The following is a 19422-nucleotide window of genomic DNA, read 5'->3' on the forward strand; positions in this document are numbered from 1 at the left end:
GTATTATTTGTGTGGAGCAGGTGATTGAAATAAAACATCAGCATTTATTAGGTCCAGCTTTAACTTGTTTACAAATTATCTCAGAGCTTCCAAAGTAAGAAGGAGATTTATAAACTACAAAAATAGTCTTTCAATGGGAAAAAATACATCTCTACATACATAATACTTTAGTGTTTAGCAGTCTCTTGTCTTGCATGCATTTTTTTTTGTGCTAGAGAGTGGAAGTTAACGATAATTTTATTTTCTGTTACGAGATCAGCTTAAGGGGCCCTTCAGGACTGTCTCATCTCTTCAGGCTATATTTTAATTTTTTTTAACTTCCTTCAGGCTAGTGCACAGAAAAGCTAGTGCACACTGCTTTTGTTCTTTGGGGCCTTTGTACATAAAGTATGGAAATAACTGAGTTTCAAACAGAGACATACCTGTTGGACTCTGTAGGTTATGGAGACATACAGATCAAACTAAAATACTGAATCTACAATTTACATTATAATCTATAAGTATACCAAGAGTTATCTTGACTGTAGGAAATCCAGATTTGAGATGTCATCAGAAGTCACTACAACTTATAAAGCCAACAAATTTTTACCTTTTTTTTTAACTTCCCTGTTCACACACCCCTCCTGTATTGATGTTCATGATATTTTAAAGAGCAAATTTTGGTGGTTCTCAGTACTTTATGCTTGACCATTGGATGTTCTACCATATCAACACCTGGATTATTTTTTTTATTATTCTTCAAGATCTATAGGGTTTCTTAGACATTCTTCTCACCAGCAGTGACTTCCTCCCTGCTTTCATATCCTGTTTTACCACTGTCTTTGCATCAAGGTAGTGTGGTGTGCTCAGTCTTTGACTTAAATCTTTTCTACATTGTGTACCATACTATTACTAATAGCAGGAGTGACAGATTTACCCTGATCTAGTAAGATAGCTGGGAAGTTGAACAGTTTAGCAGGATGTGAGAGATCTCTAGTTCTCAGTCATGTCCCTAACACATTTTAATCTATTACGTAAATTTAGTATTTGCACTTCTTTGCTTTTAAAAAACAAGTGATGAGAACAAATGAAGGGAACTCAACAGAAAAAAAAAACAACCCAAGTTTTAAAAACTGCACTAAGTAATTTAGATTGATGCATTTTGATCAATCAATAATCTTCTGGGGATTTTTAGACCTCTTTTTACCTTCTGATCAGTATTTGCATCAGTAGAGATATTTTATTTCATGATTTAGCATAAGCACTCTCTTTGCCCTTGCCCAGTCATTTGATAGCTCATGCATGTTCTGTGTGCTCTCAAAGCACTGCCAGCAGCTCTGAGTTTGTGCCAGCCAATTCCTTGCATATCCTAGAATGACATCCAAGATCAGATTATTTCAAAAGTTATTCTTGCTGTCTAATTTCCTTTGTAGTTTTCAGAGTGATTAATGATTCTGATGATTCTGGAAAATCACTAGTGGCTAAGCAGGTCATTAAGAATGACATGGAAGAAAAGTAGGGACATTGTACAGCAGGAACCAATGTGGAGGAAGCTTAAGGAGATGGTAAACATCACAGGCCAGAATGTAGAGAGGTTTTATCATATGTACTTCTTCTGCAGCATAATTATACCAAGTTTTGTGCTGTCCATGATTCAGGTTTTTTATAACTCTTCTTCATTTGAGAAAAGGAAATTTTTGAGACTTAAACATTTTGCAAATAATTTTGAATATGAGTGCTCAAGATTTAATATTTATTATATATTTATTGATCCATTTGATAGTATGATAGTGACTAAAGGAAGAAGCTTTTGGGCACTAGTTTATAATGTCAAAATGCAAAACTAATGCAAAACTTCTCATGAAGAGAAGAAAACAGCAGCTGTGTCTATCACTAGCTATGAGTACTTGACATTGTTAGTTACAAGGAAAAAGTTACATATAAACATTAAAAAGGAGCTTCCCCAAAGAGATCTCCTAATTTTATGCTAGCAACATGTCTCTAGCTATATATTCTTTTTTGGAGATTGGAGGAGACAAAAATATTTGATCTAACATTTTTCTAGAAACTGTTGCTAAACAAAGACAACTTCTGGGAATATACTTAATATTTAGGAATATCAAATTGTTTTTCTTACTGCTGATATCACATTTAAAAGGTAAAGCTGTAGCTACTAGTGCCATCCTTCTGATGAACTGGAAAGGTAGGATTCTGTAGAGCAAAAGAGAAAGTTAATCTTTAATTCCACAGTTATTCCACAGCATTATGAAGATAGCCATCTTAATGCCAATCTGACAAGAGAAAGAGGTAAAGCTGTCTTACGGTATTATGATTTTATTTGTTAGAATGATGCTGGGAGGGGGTAGTGGCTACAGCTCCTCACTGATCAAAGCTAAACCATCTCCTAATCTTTTATGCATAGATTTTTATGACAAGATTATGGAAATCCCTAGCTCATCCAGTTGTCCAAGGCTGGATCATAGAAATTCTCAAGCACATGAGGAATGTTACTAGCTATGATTATAATCATGGAACTCATTTCTTGAGTGAGTAATCCTCATACAAGCAAGTAAACTATTTTTTAATAATTTTTTCTAACCACCTTAAGCACTCTGATCCCATTTTCTGTAATGGGACTGTTGGCATGAATATGGATTAAAAGATCAGAAAAATGATGAAATGTATGAAGTCTCTCATACCTGTTTTCTGGACAAGGCTTAACATGTCAAATTAATATTTTTGGAGAAATCCATGTCTATTTCCAATCTGATCAGTGTAACTAAAATAATCTTCCTCTGGTGTAGACTGCCTTGGAGGTCCTCCAAGAAAGGTCTTACACCCCCCTTCCCCCTCCTATTTTGCAACTTAAAAGTCTTTGAAGTTGCAAATATATAGTTAAGAAGGAAAATATTTAAATATAGGAAAGATCAGTACCACATGTGTGCACTTGATTACAGAAATTTTGAGGAAATATGTTCTCCTGAGTGGGGGGATGGGATGAGGGAGGTACAGATGTCACTGGTGCTTACATTAATTTCATATTTTCATATGCAAAAATTATCTAGATTTTATAGCAAGCTAGAAATTAAACCACTTCTTAAAATAGTCTTGAGGCAGAAATCTTCATTCCATGTAATAAAATATATTTTTCTCAATTAAGGAAAACATTTTCATTGCTTTTTCTGTAGCCAAAGAAGTTGGTTTGAGAGAAGCACAGTTTTATTATGCTTCCATGAGGATTCAGGAAAAAATTTATTCTGCTGAATTAAAAACCTAGGCAAGCTTGCCTTTGCCAAAAAGAGGTTAAGGCCGCCTTCCAGGTCTTGCTGGATCCTGGACGTTAGCATATCTAGATGATATGACCTGCGTGGGGGCCTTAGGTTTTTGCTTTGCCAGTGGTGTCTCATCCAGGAATCCACGTTCACTTCAAACAGGATTTTCTTGATGTGCTACTTGGCTTTGTCTTCACAGAACCAGAGTCAGCAGTACTGTCTCTTCCATTAATGCACATTTCAACTAATTATATTGTTGGGCTTTTTTCTTGCCCTCCACCTCCTTGCCCTCCTAGTTTTATTTTGACTCCATTTCCTTTCCCAAATATCCTAGAAACTATTGTGTTAAAGAATGACAGAGATTTCTTTCCCTACTGATTGGATACTGCCTCACTACTTTGCTTCCAGCAATGCAAAACTGATGAAAATCAATGATGATTTGGCACAGTTTTACATAACATTGTTTTTCTGTCACCTTTGTGCAAGCCACGTCTTACCTTTACAATTTCATAATAATATACAGCAGGTTCAGAATGGGTCTGTACTTGACTGGGGGAATGTGAAGGAACTGGTGTCAGTGAATTAATGTTTTGCTGTGGCTTTGTGTAATGCAGTCATTACTTAAAGCATAAAAGCTTGTGCGGTGGTTGCATACTTCCTTCTGACTTACTAGCACTTTTTACAAGCTGAGTTGTAATTCATGGAAAAAAACCTGATACACTGACAAGCGCCCCACATGTGGGGCAGTACAGGTGCACACACACACACAGTGCTAATGAAATATGGTGCCTTCTCTCTGCACATCACTTACCAAGGGTTTTTTTGCCAAGTGTCAACATAAATAAGCACTTCTTTCAAAATTGGTTTAATTTCATCAGTATGACTGCAAGCTTTTGGGCCTCTAGCTGGCTTTTCTGCACCTTGTTCACACATCTCCCCTAATCACAAGTCTGTAAAGTTAACTCTTGTTTACAGAATTTCTTGCCAACTGTTTTTCACAAATTAGTCCTGTTAACCTGTAGTGAAGTAAACATCCTGATGAAATGCATTTTTTATGAAGCTTCAGACACGCTTGACTGTTGTTAACTCAGCTTGAAAATTACTCTTATTTGGATGTCAAAATTATGCAGTGTTTAGCTATTGGGGCAAAATGTGGGAGATTAAAGAGTAGTTAGCTGTAAACCTGCCTTTTCAGATTTACTAGAATTAAAAGAGCTGAAAAACAGTGAGGTAGTAGTAGAGAGGTTTTGATCCTTGCAAACTTTAATAGCTAATAACCTGATAGTGCATTACCGGAGTATTACTATTGGTGTCAACAGGTGATCAACAGTCTCTGTATATTCGGGAGGATGGAAACATTTGTGCATGCATATAAATTAGTACCTATGCCCCAATTTAATGGATTGCAGAGGTAGTGTGTAATGAAAAGAAATCATACATTTCTTTTCATGAGACTAAAAAGCTTTGTGGGACGTACTAGTTCTTTTGTTAAATCCATTTCTGAAGAAGGAAGGTTTGTTCCCTTTCTTCAAAAGAAAGCAATTGTTTTGAGGTAATGCATTCAGACTGCAGATAGGCATGATATTATTTGTTGTTTATATGGACAGGTACTCCTCAAAAATTGTCTTTTACAAGATCTGGAAGTCAGGAGTATTCCATAAAGCTATCTAATTTATGTTAATTTCTATAAAAATGGGATATTTTTGTATGACTGGTAAGTAAAAGCAATTTCAGATAATTTCAGCTTTTTTTTTTTTTTCTAGAAATCAACAAGCTTTCAAGAACATTATTTTGGTGTTAGGGGATTAGAACTGACAAAATTTTCAAAGCCTTTTTTTATACTGTACACTTCAGTGCCTGAAGCACTTTCCTTATTGTTTTTTTGATACTTCATCTTAATTCTAAACTATAATAATTTTAAGTTCTTTTAAAAATATGTCAATACTTGGAGGCATATTGGGCCTTTTAAAAGTTTTTGTATTTAAATATATATGTAGGTATTTACAGTCTGCTCATATTGTTACAACCTAACTGTAGGAGGATGCAAAGATTTAAAAATACCATTACTTTTTTTTTTTCTCCTTAGAGTCTCTTACCCTTTTTCTTCTGTAACTGCAAAGCCTTCTGACAGTGTAGAGGTTAAGGTTCTTGCTTTGTAATTTTACTTTGTGAAATAGTTGCTTTATGATGTAATACAATTTTTAGGACATTGTAACTTGTAGGGCATATGAGACAACAGTACTCTATCTGGTAGTGATGCCTTTTCCTGGTCTTAAAATCAAGGGTCATACACGGTTAGAAGGGGAAAAGGGATTTTACCTTGGTATTTATTTTAAGGATCCTTAGGTGTACACGTCCAGGTCATATGCATCGAGATGTACCCCACCGAGTCTATCTATGTCTCTCCCCCTCCCCAACACTGGGTATAACATTATAGGTTTTACTAATTAGCATAACTATCAAAGAGTCCCCAATGAGAGGCTCAAGTGAGCCCCCCTCCCCAAGGAACCTTCCCCTGGATGGTTCTATCTTGGTTTACAGAATGTGGTCTGGAGAGGACCTTGGGCTCTGGGGCACACTGATCTCTGGCTACGAAGCTTCTAAAATGTTTAGTCTCTTAGCTTGACAAACAAGTCCAAGAATGTAGGCAAAAAGCACTAGGAATACAGAAGTTGTAAAAAGGTATAACAGGGGTATAAAAGAAAAGGCAAAAATCTTCATGGCATCAGTAGGATGTTTTTGTTTCACTGATTACATGACCAAATTTTTTTCTGATTGTTGAACATTTCCAACTGGATATAAGGTTTAAGAGAGCTTGAACCCTCACCTCCCTTTCCCCAGTCAACAAAAGAATATATAGATATCTCAGTTAGAGTAGATTCTGTTAATTCTATAGTTAGTTGTGTTAGTTAATGACACAGGCAGCTGTTAATTATTATTTTTAATGGATTTCTCTGGTTTAAATATTCTTACGGAATAAAGCAGAACAAGAACTTTTTATGTCTTGTTGAGACTTCTTGCACATTGGTGACTTGCATTCACATCAGAGGAAATTGAGTTGCATGCAATACTCCAGCAAAATTGTTCAGTATTATTCAGTATTATCTTAAAAGAGAATATAACAAAATTTAGTATCCAGCCAAAGCCTGAATAACTGCTAATGGTATCCTGTCAGAGTGAATCAGAAACTCAATACTGGACAGAGCACTAAGTGTTACTCATTTTCAACATTGCCAGCAGAAATAACAGAACAAATGGGCCGATACAGCACTGCGAGTTTTCTGTGTAATTGGCACCACCTAAAGCTGACCTTTACATTTCTAAAGCATAATGTAAGTCCTGGGTACACAGCAAGAAGAGAAATAATGAAATTGACAGGCTGGACTCATCATTGAAAAAGTACATAATCCATTTTACATTGTCACATAATTCTTTGAGATTCTGGAAGCCATCCAGAATCCATTTTAGTATTTTCAGACAAATGGCTGACACTTTAATGATCAGCTATTTAAGGTCAACAATTTAAAACAGTGTGGTGTACTTGTTCCAAATGAAATTTAATGTTTGAAAAGGAGTTTAACATTCAGCTATATATGCAGCATCTGAAAACATAAATTGAGATCCTCAAAGGAACATATCTGCATATGTATCCATTTACCTGCACATCTTATAATGTTAATAGTGTCATAAAATTTGATCAGTTTGATTAAACACATTTATCATTCTCTATAGTGTACACGGGGGCATCTACATTGGTTATAAAATGTTCTGTCTGCTGTGACATATTGAAAGACACATGGCATATATACCCAAATCACATATAAGACCTTGCTTTTCTACTTAATAAACATTGTGGCAAAATTTTTGCTCTAGGCATGTTTTGACTTTTACTGCATATGTTTTTAAAAGATTGTTCCAAATGCTGGTCTCTCGTATTGTATCATTCTTTATTTCATATCTTAGTAATCACAACAGACTTTTGTAGGTATACTGCCTACTAAAAATCAGCATCTCAGTCAATAGAGTTTATTTAAATGAAAAGAAACCATTAACTGTGGTAATATCATTTTCAGTATTACACAGAACTGAACCATTGCTTTATTATGCTCCAGCAGTGATATACAAAATAATACCTACAGCAGGATGAGGTATAGTTCACAGAATTACAAAGTGCTTTTTAACATGAATAAAGCTAAAGATTAAGAGAATTAATTGCAACATGGGATGTAGAGCACTTTGGATTATCTTTCTTGATCATTTGATTGAAAAAACACTTCCTACACATGCTTTCTCAATACAAGATTAGAATAATTACATCTGAGTAAATGCCTCAAAAAAACCCTCATGTGTTTACAGTGAGTAGAACAATATGCTAAATTGCCCATGCCTGTGCTTATACTTTCCCCTGCTTGCCCCAGCTGTTTCACTGAATAGCTCAATATGAAAAATGCTTGCAGAAAAAGCTGCTATCTCTAAGACTTTTCAGTAATTGTTTTTGCAGATATCAGTCTCAAAAGACAGTTTGAATTGCTCAAGAAATATCATTATAAAAAGATTCTTGGACCAGTCATACTACAGATCACATAGCGTGTGTCCATTCCTAATTACAGATCAGGGATAGAGGTTGAGATGATTTAACAAATATTACTCAAGTATGCTAGCTAAAACTGCCACCACACACTTGGACAATACAAAGTGAGGGAAAGGTGAACAATTCCTCCACCTGCTTCCTCAGAGATGGTGAGATGGTGCCAGAGTTTCACTCAGAGCCTGGATAAAGTGTGGGCCTGTGATTGGTATCTCCATGGTATATCCCTCTAATGCTCACTCAGGTTGAAGTGACGGTGCTCTGAGTGGAGGGCTGAACCAGGGGACATACAAATGTCCTTTCCAAACTCAATTATCTGATTTTGTCGTGACCAGCTTCCACCCCCATAAGGCAAAATCACATTGGTGAATTTGCTTCATACTTCGGAATCTGTCCTTTTTCCTCAGTTACTGTCCAATTAACTCAGAAATGCATACCTCTGCTCAGCTATGCTGCTGGTGGGACTCTCAAAGGCAGTTCAGCTGGGTTTGCCTTTGTGGAAGCCACTTGCTTGAGCCACACTGATTATCAACCTTTTGTTTTCAGATGTTGAATAGCACAGCAGTTGTCTTAGTATTACATACTTCCTCCAGCTATTTACAAATCCAGAATTTCTTTGTGGTATCTCTTCAGCAGGACATCGTCATCAAATACTTCATTGACTTTCAGAGTGTCCTTCATTCCTGTGGCCTTTATTGGCAAATAAGAATATTCTCTCATGGGCAATAATTTAAGACTAAACATCTCAACACACTTCTTCTGTCTCACGTTTCTGACAGAATTAAAAGGTCCCCAATTGACCAAAAGGAGATTCCATACCTTATGACATCATGTTCTTTATATAAAATGAGAGAAAGAAGGAGGAAGGGGGGGACATTTTCTTCCCAAGTTACTGTTAAGTGGGATGGGCCCTTGCTTTCTTGGACATATCTGAACACCTGTCTGCCCATGGGAAGTGGTGAAAGAATTCCTTGTTTTCCTTTGTGTGTGCTACTTTCACTTTACTTGTTAACTGTCTTTATCTCACCCCACAAGTTTTCTCACTTTTACCCTTCTGATTTTCTCCTGGATCCTTCTGGTGGGGGAGTGAGCAAGCAGCAGCCTGGGGCTTGGCTGCTGGCTGCGGTTAAACTACAACACATGGTCAAAACACAAATAAAATGCTTCAGTAGACAAACCCATCTGATTAGGCCTAGTTCTGCACGACCCCCTGTTTTACAGGGAGTTATTCTCAAAGACCTTGTCTGTATTAGAAGGGTACTGCTCTCAAATGGTACTGTACTCATGCCCATTTAATTCCTTAATTGCTCAGCTGGTGTGAGGTGGTAAACAGTTGTGCATGGAAGTGTGAAGGAGAAAGACCTGCAGCACAAGGTAGGAGGTACTGCCCGCCCTGGGAGCACTTCACTGCCATAAGGATGACAGGCCGCATCTTCAGAGCTCTGTAAATAAAGGGGTAAGGTAAAGAATGCTAACAAAAGCTTAACAATAAGCTATTTACAACTTTCTGCACTTTGACCAAACAAAGAAATTAACAGGAGAATCCTAAGGGGCCCCTGCCCATTGCACAGGGCTGGAACTAGATGATCTTTAAGATCCCTTCCAACCTCAACCTCATATAATTATGATTTCTTTTTGGTGTAGAATGAATGAATCAGCAGGCAAAAAAAAAAATGAAAAGAGTGACATCACCAGAATTCAATTGAGAGATGTTACTATCATCATTCTTCTTAGAGCATTATTAATGAAACAAATAAAATCCCTATCAGTAAATATACAAAGATGATTATAAGTATGAATAAAAAAATGTTCCTTTAGCATTTTTACAGTAGATCTTGATGTTAAATATGATTTTTTTGGCTTCATGATATACAGTTTTTTTAACCTCTCAATACATAGAACTAAAGACTCATGGAAAAAAAAGTTATTTACTATATTTGCCATAAGCTCGTATCTTCTTCAGTTTTTTACACCTATTCACAGTGGATGCAAACCAGTGTTAGACTGTAATTATCTCCTTGTGTGAAACAGTGCAAGAGGTTTATCACTGACACTTTGCCTGGCTGTAAATTACACAGTCAGCCCCAGAACATTCTCTCAAGAGTGGATTGCGTGAAGAAAACTTGAGAATGAGGTCATCAAAGTAGTAAACTCTCAATTCATAATTTGAGTGTCAGTGTCTTGCTTGTGAAGAAAGCAGTGTTTATAGTTTTTTCAACTGTCAGTGGGGTAAAATTTGAAAATTAGGGCCTTTATTTGAACAGCTGAAGGAGATTACAAAGAAATAATGAAATAAGGTTTTTGCTGTTTCTTGGTTTGCATCAGGTACAGATAGTTGGCTCTGCAGTTATGTTCCAGTCATGGTTTACAATTAATATGGTTTCACTTCGTGCATATGGAGCTACCTGAGTGCTCTACCATCAACACGACTGGAAGTTGTAGTGAGATCCTGGATGTCACAGGAGGTAATGTGTTAGTCTCACTGAATACATCAAGCACATCAGAGGCTGAAGAGCAAGATGGTGCTTAATTACTTAATTATCACCTTTTTTTTTGTTTACCCAGACACTGCTACAGTTCCACATTGCTAAAGGATTGCTTAGGGACAGCCTGTACTAAGAAAAGTGCAGATGCTGTCTTATGTCAGTGCTGTAATTTCTGTTTTCCCACCTTATGTTGTGAGAATTAATCATCTTTATTACTGGAAGCACTTTTGGTCTTTGTTTTTATATCACATCTTAGATTTTGATTTGAACAGTTCTGGTTTTTAGAAAAGGGACTTCGCCACTGATGTAGAATTTTGCAAAGTGTTCAATGGTAACTTGTCCATGGGTAAACTTTGATGCTGTTGCAATCTCTCTGAATACACAAAAAGGACTTCAGTATCACCGAGTTAAGTAACGTGTCTATGTAGAATATGAGCAGTTCTGCTTTTGAGTATAACACTGAGGATGAAGTAATTTTAAGACTTACTACTTGAGGAACTAGTTGCAATTAAACATTTCAGTCGTTAGGGTGGAAGTGGTTGTGAGAGCCAAGATAGCATAAGTAGATAAATAAAACCTCTAGAACAATAAAAATTTGGATTAGAAAACAATCTATGAAGTTAGTATTATTAGTTGAAGTTAGGATCTGTTAGTTTGTGTATGAAGAATTCTGTGAGGAAAACTTACATGGAACAAAAGAACACAGGGACAGAGGGCAGTTTTGGAAAGGGAACATCCTAAAAGCAAACTAATGACCTGTTTGGTGTTAAAAAGAAGAGAAAGATACCCAACATGTATCATTTATCAGGGTCTTTTGGTGACCTGAAAATCAAAACACAATTTTAGAGGAACATGGAAGTAGGTGTTGTTGGGGATGGATATAAAATAATAACATAAGAATGTTTGGATAAGAAATATTAAGGTTTATGGAAACACTTTGAAATCACATTTAAAGACAGGGAAAGCTAATGGAAAGTATGGTTCCACCGCCTAAGCAAGTGAATAAGGAAATAGTGGGTGAAATAAATGAGACTGAAATGTTTTATGTTTTTGCTTTCTAATTTTTAAATTATTGGTTATCATGCGATCACCAGTATGATCACAGAACAATTTCTGTTAGGCCAATGAAAATAACAGGTCTAGAATATTTAAATAAACTACACATCTAGATCAGGATGATGTGATGAAAATTGTAGTGGGCTGTGGAGTTACCTGAAAAAAACCCTTTGAATTCTTAGTATTTGAAAATGGTCATAGGTCCATAGGACTCTACATGAATGGAAGTCATCTGGCACACTTAGAAAGAAGGTCTAAAATTCAGAACAAGTTGGATTAATGTTGATAACAAGGAAAACTTTGAAATAACTTCTGTGATTGAAAATAATGTTTACATTGGAGATCTTGCCAAGATAGAATACCGTTTTCAGCCACAAATGGGGAATTTCCTTCTATTATAAGAATACATGGGTTTTCTGTAGTGCTTTTGACAAAAAGACACAAATATTTTCCTTCGTGTTTCTTTATCTGTAATGCAGGACAGTTGGGATATCTGCTTTGTTAAAGACATTGCCGCTCACTGGTGTTAGGTCCGGAATCTCAGTCAGTGTGAGACATTGCATCAGGCCATAGAGTATGGGAAGTGTAGAAAGGGAAGCCTATTTTCCTTGATCCCTGTACTGCAGTATTTCCACTTCTTCCTTTATTCCCTTTGAAGTCCAGTTGCCCAACTATCCTTTCTCATCTTTTTTCAAGGCTTGTCCTTGTGTCCCTTAATTAAGGGTACATCCTTTGCCTGCTTAGCAAGGATATACGTTGGCATTGGGAACCCAGAAGACCCAGCTGGCTATTGAAGTCACACTTGCCTTTTCATGTTGGAAACATTTAATATGTGGGTATTTTCCCTGTATCAGTTTTTCGGGGTCCTACTGATTTTTCAGAAAGCGTGTAGAAACTTGGTCTTTTTGATATCTCTATCCTTCTCTCAAATTGGGTTAAAATTGACCAATAAATCATAGCTTCCTAAGGAAAATAAGCACAGAATGTAATTCCAGAAAAGTTTTGGGAAACTGGCTTTAAAACCGTAACAAGCATCAATCCTGCAGCTCCCTTTTAAAACTGGTAGCAGAAAATCCAGAGAAGTCGCATAATTTCGGTTTACTGGTTGGAAGTTGATAGATGAAAAAATTTTGCAAGTCTACAGCTAAAAATCTAAGTCAAAGCTGAGACCTGAAACCATGTGAAGATGTGTGATTGATTAATAAAGTGTACACAGAAGTGTAGCAGATAAATGCCTGGTTTTCCTGTAGGAGATTGAGTGTGCTTGAGAAGCAGATGATTCAGTTCTTTGAAACAAAATCTGATTTCATTTGTGTGAGCTTAAGACAAAATTGTTTTATTAGTTGTTCAAATCAGGAAGGCTAAAGCAGTATAGTCGAAGCAAAAAAAGAGTATTTTACCTGTCCCCCTTTCCATGGGGCTTGTCTCAGTCACAACCACGTGACGAACAGAAGGGGCAAAACGTTCGAGCACAAAGACTCGCATATCCCTTTATATGATGGGAAAGAATCCCTTAAAATACTGTGAAGATGAAAAGTAATGATAAAAGCAGAAAGGAAGGAAATGAGAAAGAAAAGGACACTTCTAGCATTTTAAAGAGGGCTTAAGAGGGTACTTAAAAAGTAAAGTGGAAGCAGGGAATTGTTATCAGTGCAGTTTAGATGGAGAGGTTGCATAGAAGAGATGTGCAGGAGGAAGGTACTTGTGCACTGAGTAGGTAAAACATGGGAAAATGTTCTTCCCTTCCTCAAAAAAAGTATTTTTTTGTCCACATCAGTTTTAATGGATATGTACAACACAAATTACTAGAAAAAATACAGGGTTTTGCCCTGTCATTTTAGGCTTGTTGGCCTAAATATTTCATGCTCACGCCACAAACATAAAGCTGTTAGGTTATTAGTTCTTTGGCAAAACCCCAAAGCATTATTGAGACTTTAATTTGTTTTGGCAAGTTGTGCATGGAAAAATTATTTTCACCGGGGTCTTATAGAATAATTTACGTAAGCACTGGAAAATAGTGATAAATGGCTCACTAATTTTATAATACTTTTTTCTGCAAACCCTATCTTTAAAAAAAAGAGTCATCATATGGGTTTTCCTTCTTACCTCTTCTTTTCCCTTAATTTTTGGTTACATAAGCTTAGAGTTTTAAAATAATTCATTACTAGAGAATCAAAACCTAAGCCAAATGGCCAATTTAAATATTTGATATGAACTTTTACTTGCTTTAATACTAAGTTGCAATGAAGAATGGGTTACTTTTTGCAAGTGGAAATGCCTCATGTTGACGAACAATATATTAAGGCAGACTAATAGCAGTAGTAATATTATGGTGGATCAGGAAAAACCCCTAGCTTCCTGAAGGGGACTTAAATTTTAAGTTAATGTTTGAAAGGCAGCATATAGTAAAGGAAATATTAAGTCTTTTAAAGCCATGTTACTGTACTGACCAGCTGGGTTTCTTGGTTTATGGGAGCAGTTGTTTTTGTGCTTATGTTTGAATAACATGATAGCTCCCATAAAATTAAATACTGAGATTACTTAGGATAACTTTTTTCCCAGGCAACTGGATTTTGGCATCAAAATATTTAAAATATATAGGTTTCTATCTTTAAAAAATTCTGGGATTAATTATTATAAGCCATTTTGACTTGGATGTTCTAGGTGGATTTTATTATTTTATGGAGGGCAGAGGTACCCATTATATGCTATAATTTTTGCTCCTATGAGCAACTTGTATGTTTTGTTAGTATCAGGTAGAATGAAGACTCATCTATAGGAGTCTCTAGATTTTTTGGATTATTTGAAGAGGCAAACAAAACACCTGTTTTGTCAAACCTCTAAGTTACCAGGTTATTCAGAGACGCTCTTAAAGAACTTCCAAAGAATGTAAAAATAGTTTTTATGAAGACCGAGTAGTAATGTTTTGACACAACTATATGCTTTACAGCAGTGCTTTACCACTCCAAAGATCAAATCCTCCCAGGGATTTTTGTATGTCTACAAATACAGTAATCATTCACAATCAGGAATCAGGAGCTCCCCAGTGTTGTGGTGTGGCATTTGTGGTTACTGCAGCATGTTTCACTTCCCAGACTGTCCCTTACAGCCAAACACAATGCTACACCACAACTAGTATGTTCTTTGTCTGTATTTAATGTGTAAACGTTCTGATGTCTGTACAAGTCAGTTCTGAACTCAAGTCTCCTGAGCCACTGAGCTCAGGAACAGACTGTTGGATGAAGTTAGATGTTTATTTTAACTCAGGCTTGTTTAACATAAAGTAACTAAAAGAATTAAAGTCTTATTTGGTTGGTTGGTTGGTTGGTTGGTTGGTTGGTTGGTTGTTTTTTTTTCCCCTTCACAAGATTGCACAATAAAAGGACTTGAAAAACTTTATGCAGGTAAATAAATAGAGAACAATGAAAATCCAACATGGATTTAAATAAACAGCGAGATTAGCTCTGTTTATTCATCTCACTTTCTATTTTTTTTTTTTTTAACCTTGTGATGTCAGGTCTCCCTCATGGAAAGGCGTTTGGAGGATCCACACTTTTTAATGTATACTTTGCATATCTTTCATTTAGGGGGGTTTACTTCCTCTCTTCTAAGAATGCCTCAGTGTTTGATATTACAAGAAAGCACTTAGCAGTGGAAGCATTAATATCCATTGGGCATTTTGTAGATGCAGCTGTCATCTATCCAAGTGGGTTAACAACTAGGCAAGCCAAAAATGTGTCATGATTTTTAATAGGCTTGGACAATGTTCAGTATCAGGGTAAAACAGCTCTGTGCATTTCTGACAATTCTATTACAGATAAAGATGGACAATGCCAGTCACGCCCAATACAGCCGTATAAATGGGATTAAGACAAGCACTCCATTACTGGCTGTCTTCATGATGTGATGCTTGGTAACCAGTCATTTTGGGGTAGTACCAGACATGATGTTCTGACTGATTTCCTGAGTGATATGACACTACATTTACTTCAATGATTTCATTTTAAAACCACTTTCCTTAAATGATATTGCTAACATGTTTGGGCTTAAAAGTTGTAACTCTTGCTGTTCTTTGATCACTTGAAATGCTAATGTCTTCAAAGTACGCACTTAGAAGTATCTTCCATATATATATATAACCTATGGTATAATTGCCAATATGATTTTTTAATGTAAAAGATGAAGTATGATATTGAGAAGTATAAGGCATTCAGGCAATGACTGTTTTTAAAACTGGAAAACATTTCACTAACTAAAGTTTCTAATTCATACAATCTTGGACATATTAATTCACTGACCAGCAGTGCTCTAGCCCACTGTGTACTAATCAGAATGGGAAAAAAAACCCAAACAACAAAAGACACTCTTTGAAAATAAGTCAAAATAAATTATGATGCATCTTTGTTGCTGGAGTTGTTGTTTATGCTTTAAAGACTTTGAGACAGAAACACACAAAATACCCCTTTGACAGAAAATAGTAACTTCATTCAGTCTCTTGATACTCAAAACTGCTATCTTACTGCTTATTCTGTTTATCCATGCTGTAGAAAATAACATAATCAGGCCAAGTTTGTTTTTTATTTCCCCTCTACACATAATCTCAATTTTCTATAACTTGGATAAGGTAAACATAAGTTAAACCAGAACTGAGTCCTGTCTGAGCAAAGACCGACTTTCTAAGATGCAGCCCCTATTGAAAACTTTCCTTAGATAGAGGCAGATTTCTGGGAGAAAATGATAACTAGAAACGAAGTTAAAACTACATTTGCAAAACCCAAAGTCTTAGTTAAAATATAGCAACTATTTTAAACTGTACAATTAATTAAGAATTAAATTCTATCAGTATAAGTATATACAAAAAAATGTTCAGTGTAACAGAATAAATGATGAACAATATTTGAAGGCCTCCTTTCCACCCAGCTTTTCCTTGGCTTCTGTCTATGTACAAGTCCATTAGTTTTGTCACTCGTGTAGGAGCAACATCTGCTTCTGTGTGCAAGTAGGAGACTGTGTGGCCTTATGTCTGTCATCAAAGAGGGCTCGAGTTTCCTTTGTGTTTGGTAGTGAATGTCAGTGCTTTAAAAAAATAATGACATTAACTTCTGTAATAAATACTGTAATTGAGTTAACTTTGTGTTGCTATGTATTGAAAATCTTTTTGAAATATAGATATTTTATGATTTTGATATGTAACTGTGTTGTAGATGAGATTTTGGATGTCGGGTTTGCAGCAGTGGAACAGTTGACTGTGTATTCTGATGAAAAGTGGACTGCAGTATTAAACTCTTTTAGTATGAATGATAAAAGCTTGAATATTAATGGTAGGATGGAAACTTAAAGTTTTCTGAAGAAAAATAAAGGTCTTTTAATTCTTATTAGTCTTTAATTAGAATTCTTAATTTATTTATGCAGTACATATCTAACTAATGCAGTGCATTTCTAACTAAAACGAATATTATTCAAGCTATCACTATAATTTGCTGTATTTCTCATGTTTGTTACACAGTCAATGACTTAGAAACCTGCTTTGATTTCTTTCTGAAGGCTTTGAAGTTCCATTAGTTGGTTGCTTAAGGTAACTGTAAATGTTTAAAACTGCCTGCTATCTAATAAGTAGCTGGCAGTATAAGTTTTTTTCATTATAACCATGTTGAACTAAAGTTGCATCTAAACACTTAACTGCTTTCAAAATTAAAGCTGATACATTTTCTCCTCATGACTTCTATTGAATATTTTACACTACTTCATCAATGTAGAAGAAAAATATTTAAGTAGAGATTTCTTCAGTAAAAAGTGCTATAGAGAACTGAAGCTTTCTGTGCATACACAGGGCAGTGGAATTCTCTAAAGGAGCAATAAACTCGTGTATTAACTAATGAGCTTTCAAATGAGTAAATTAGTCTTCTTTCATGTAAAGACATACATAGAAACATAAGACATAAATAGAAATAAAGTGGAAAATATGGAATTTGGGGGTGGGAGGAGAAGAAAGGTGTATTTGTTGCCCCTCAAAATAAAAAACAAAATAGATAAGACCTTACAAAAATGTAAACTTAGGCAACAGTATTCATTAAAAAAAATAGGTAAGGATTTTTTTGTTTTGTTTTCATATTTAAGATGTGTTTTAGAAAGAAGTCTTGAAATGGATTTAAATTACAGGAGCAGAGACTTGAGACACTCAGCCTTAACTCAGCCCTGTAGTGACACCAGGAGGAAAAAGGAAATCTTTATCTTCTAAAATCACTTTTCTCCAAACTAGTACCTTGGTCACTAAAAGGCTTTTATCATGTCTTCATGATTAATGCATAGAATCAGTAACAGGAGCAAGCTGATGTCTCTCATGTCTGTTCTTCCATGTCTGGATATCTTTTACATTAATCTTAACTGGTTTTTCATATTCATGTACTACGTTGTTTAACTCATTTTTTTGTATTGTTTTAATAGCTTACCTTTTAAATTATTGGCAATTGTAATGAAACCTTAAGTCTAGAAATACCATTGTACTGTATGCAGCACACAGATATAGTCTCTGGTATGCCTTATGTATACTAGATACCCACTTGTGTAATTTTTTGCAGGAAAATGGAATATATTTTATACATTGATAATAATCTTGTTTTACTTTCAGGAGGAAAAACAAACTACTATTTGATTTAAAGTACTATAGTTCAGTACAGCCACAAACAAACATGAAAATATTGGGTTGAGGAAGAATAATGGTTTTGTTTTATACAGCAGGTCTTGTCAAATCCAATAGACTGAACCATGTATGTGCTCAAATTTTACTTTGTGTACTGCTTCCAAACTTGAATACCTCCAATGACTATTTATGAAGTCAAATGTATGAAAAAAATGCTGATGCTCAAGTGGTTCAGGGATTCTGAAGGACATAGTGTTGCTCAGATAACATTAGTGTTTAATTTCCTAAGACACAGGAGTGGCCAAATGGTATTCCTGTGGCCATCTTTGTCAGGATTGTTCAAGGAACTCTGAAATTTTTTTCCTCCTATAGACTGTGAGCTTCATATGCTTTCCTTTTCAGTTATTCCCATATAAAATTGGTTAGAAAAGAACAGGGGAGCACACTCTTCTGTCTCTTGTCTGAGCAGGTAGAAGTTTTCAGTCACTAAGAGTTTTCTTGACTTTGTTCCTCAGATCTCACAAGAGAAAGTAAGACTTTTTTGAGGCTTTTTTAGTTATTGCTAGAAATACTTGAATTAGAGAAGATTAAAACCTCATAGCAGCAGCTCACAGTAAAGAGGCTGGGTGTTTTCCACTCTGTTCTGCAGTTGTGAGGGCCCAGAACCCTTTGTTGTGTTTTACCTTCTCCCACATCATCCTGAGGTCTCTCCCCTTACCTTCTGCAGAATCCTTTGGCACTTCATAGCCACTGATACCTTAGGTCTGCTGCAACAAAGCACAGAGCGGGAGAGGCTTTGGAGGAGAAATAAGAACATTGGGTCAAATAGAATAATGTAAAAATGCATGTGAGATAGTGTATGGGTAAAATAACAAATGGATGTTTGGTCTTGGATATAGTCTAAAAACCTACTTCTTAAATGTATTCTTTTTAAGGTGATAGTTGTTTTTGGGGAATGCTATCTGCTGATCTGCAGTGTGCTTGCTTACTGTTTTTAAAACAGTTTGCTCTGTAAATTGTATTTATGTAAAGTTCTGCTTCTGGGTAAAGCTCTGCTTCTGGGTGCATATTTCAATATGAAATTTCAGTAAATGTTAAGGCTGTTAGGTTTAAACACTGCTTAGCTCCTAAGGTGATATGTGTAGAAGAGTTCTCCAGAAGAAATGGCAAATTTCATTGGAGAGCTGTTAACTGACAAACATAATATGGCTCAGAGATTGCTGCTTCCCCCCTGTGCTTTATGAGGTGATGCAAAGTTATTTCCAAGATCTGTGAAGGAAGCCTAATAGATTGATAGCAGTAATAGCTTTATTTCAGCAGACAGGTCAATGGAAAAACTAAATGTATTTTTTGATTCAGCAATGAACTATTGATAATCTAACCTAAAAAAATTGAATAATT

At 35.7% G+C, this 19422-nt stretch overlaps 1 long non-coding RNA gene across 1 annotated transcript; it reads left to right on the plus strand.

Moving 5' to 3' along the window:
• The first annotated feature begins 9196 nt into the window (after positions 1-9196).
• LOC138108945 (uncharacterized) lies at positions 9197-15492 on the plus strand. The gene is made up of 3 exons (XR_011150149.1): positions 9197-9295; positions 10165-10304; positions 15199-15492. It is a non-coding gene; the product is annotated as an uncharacterized lncRNA (long non-coding RNA).
• Positions 15493-19422: the final 3930 nt, after the last annotated feature.

Source organism: Aphelocoma coerulescens, chromosome 4 (genome assembly GCF_041296385.1).
Source record: "Aphelocoma coerulescens isolate FSJ_1873_10779 chromosome 4, UR_Acoe_1.0, whole genome shotgun sequence".
Lineage (NCBI taxonomy): Eukaryota > Metazoa > Chordata > Aves > Passeriformes > Corvidae > Aphelocoma > Aphelocoma coerulescens.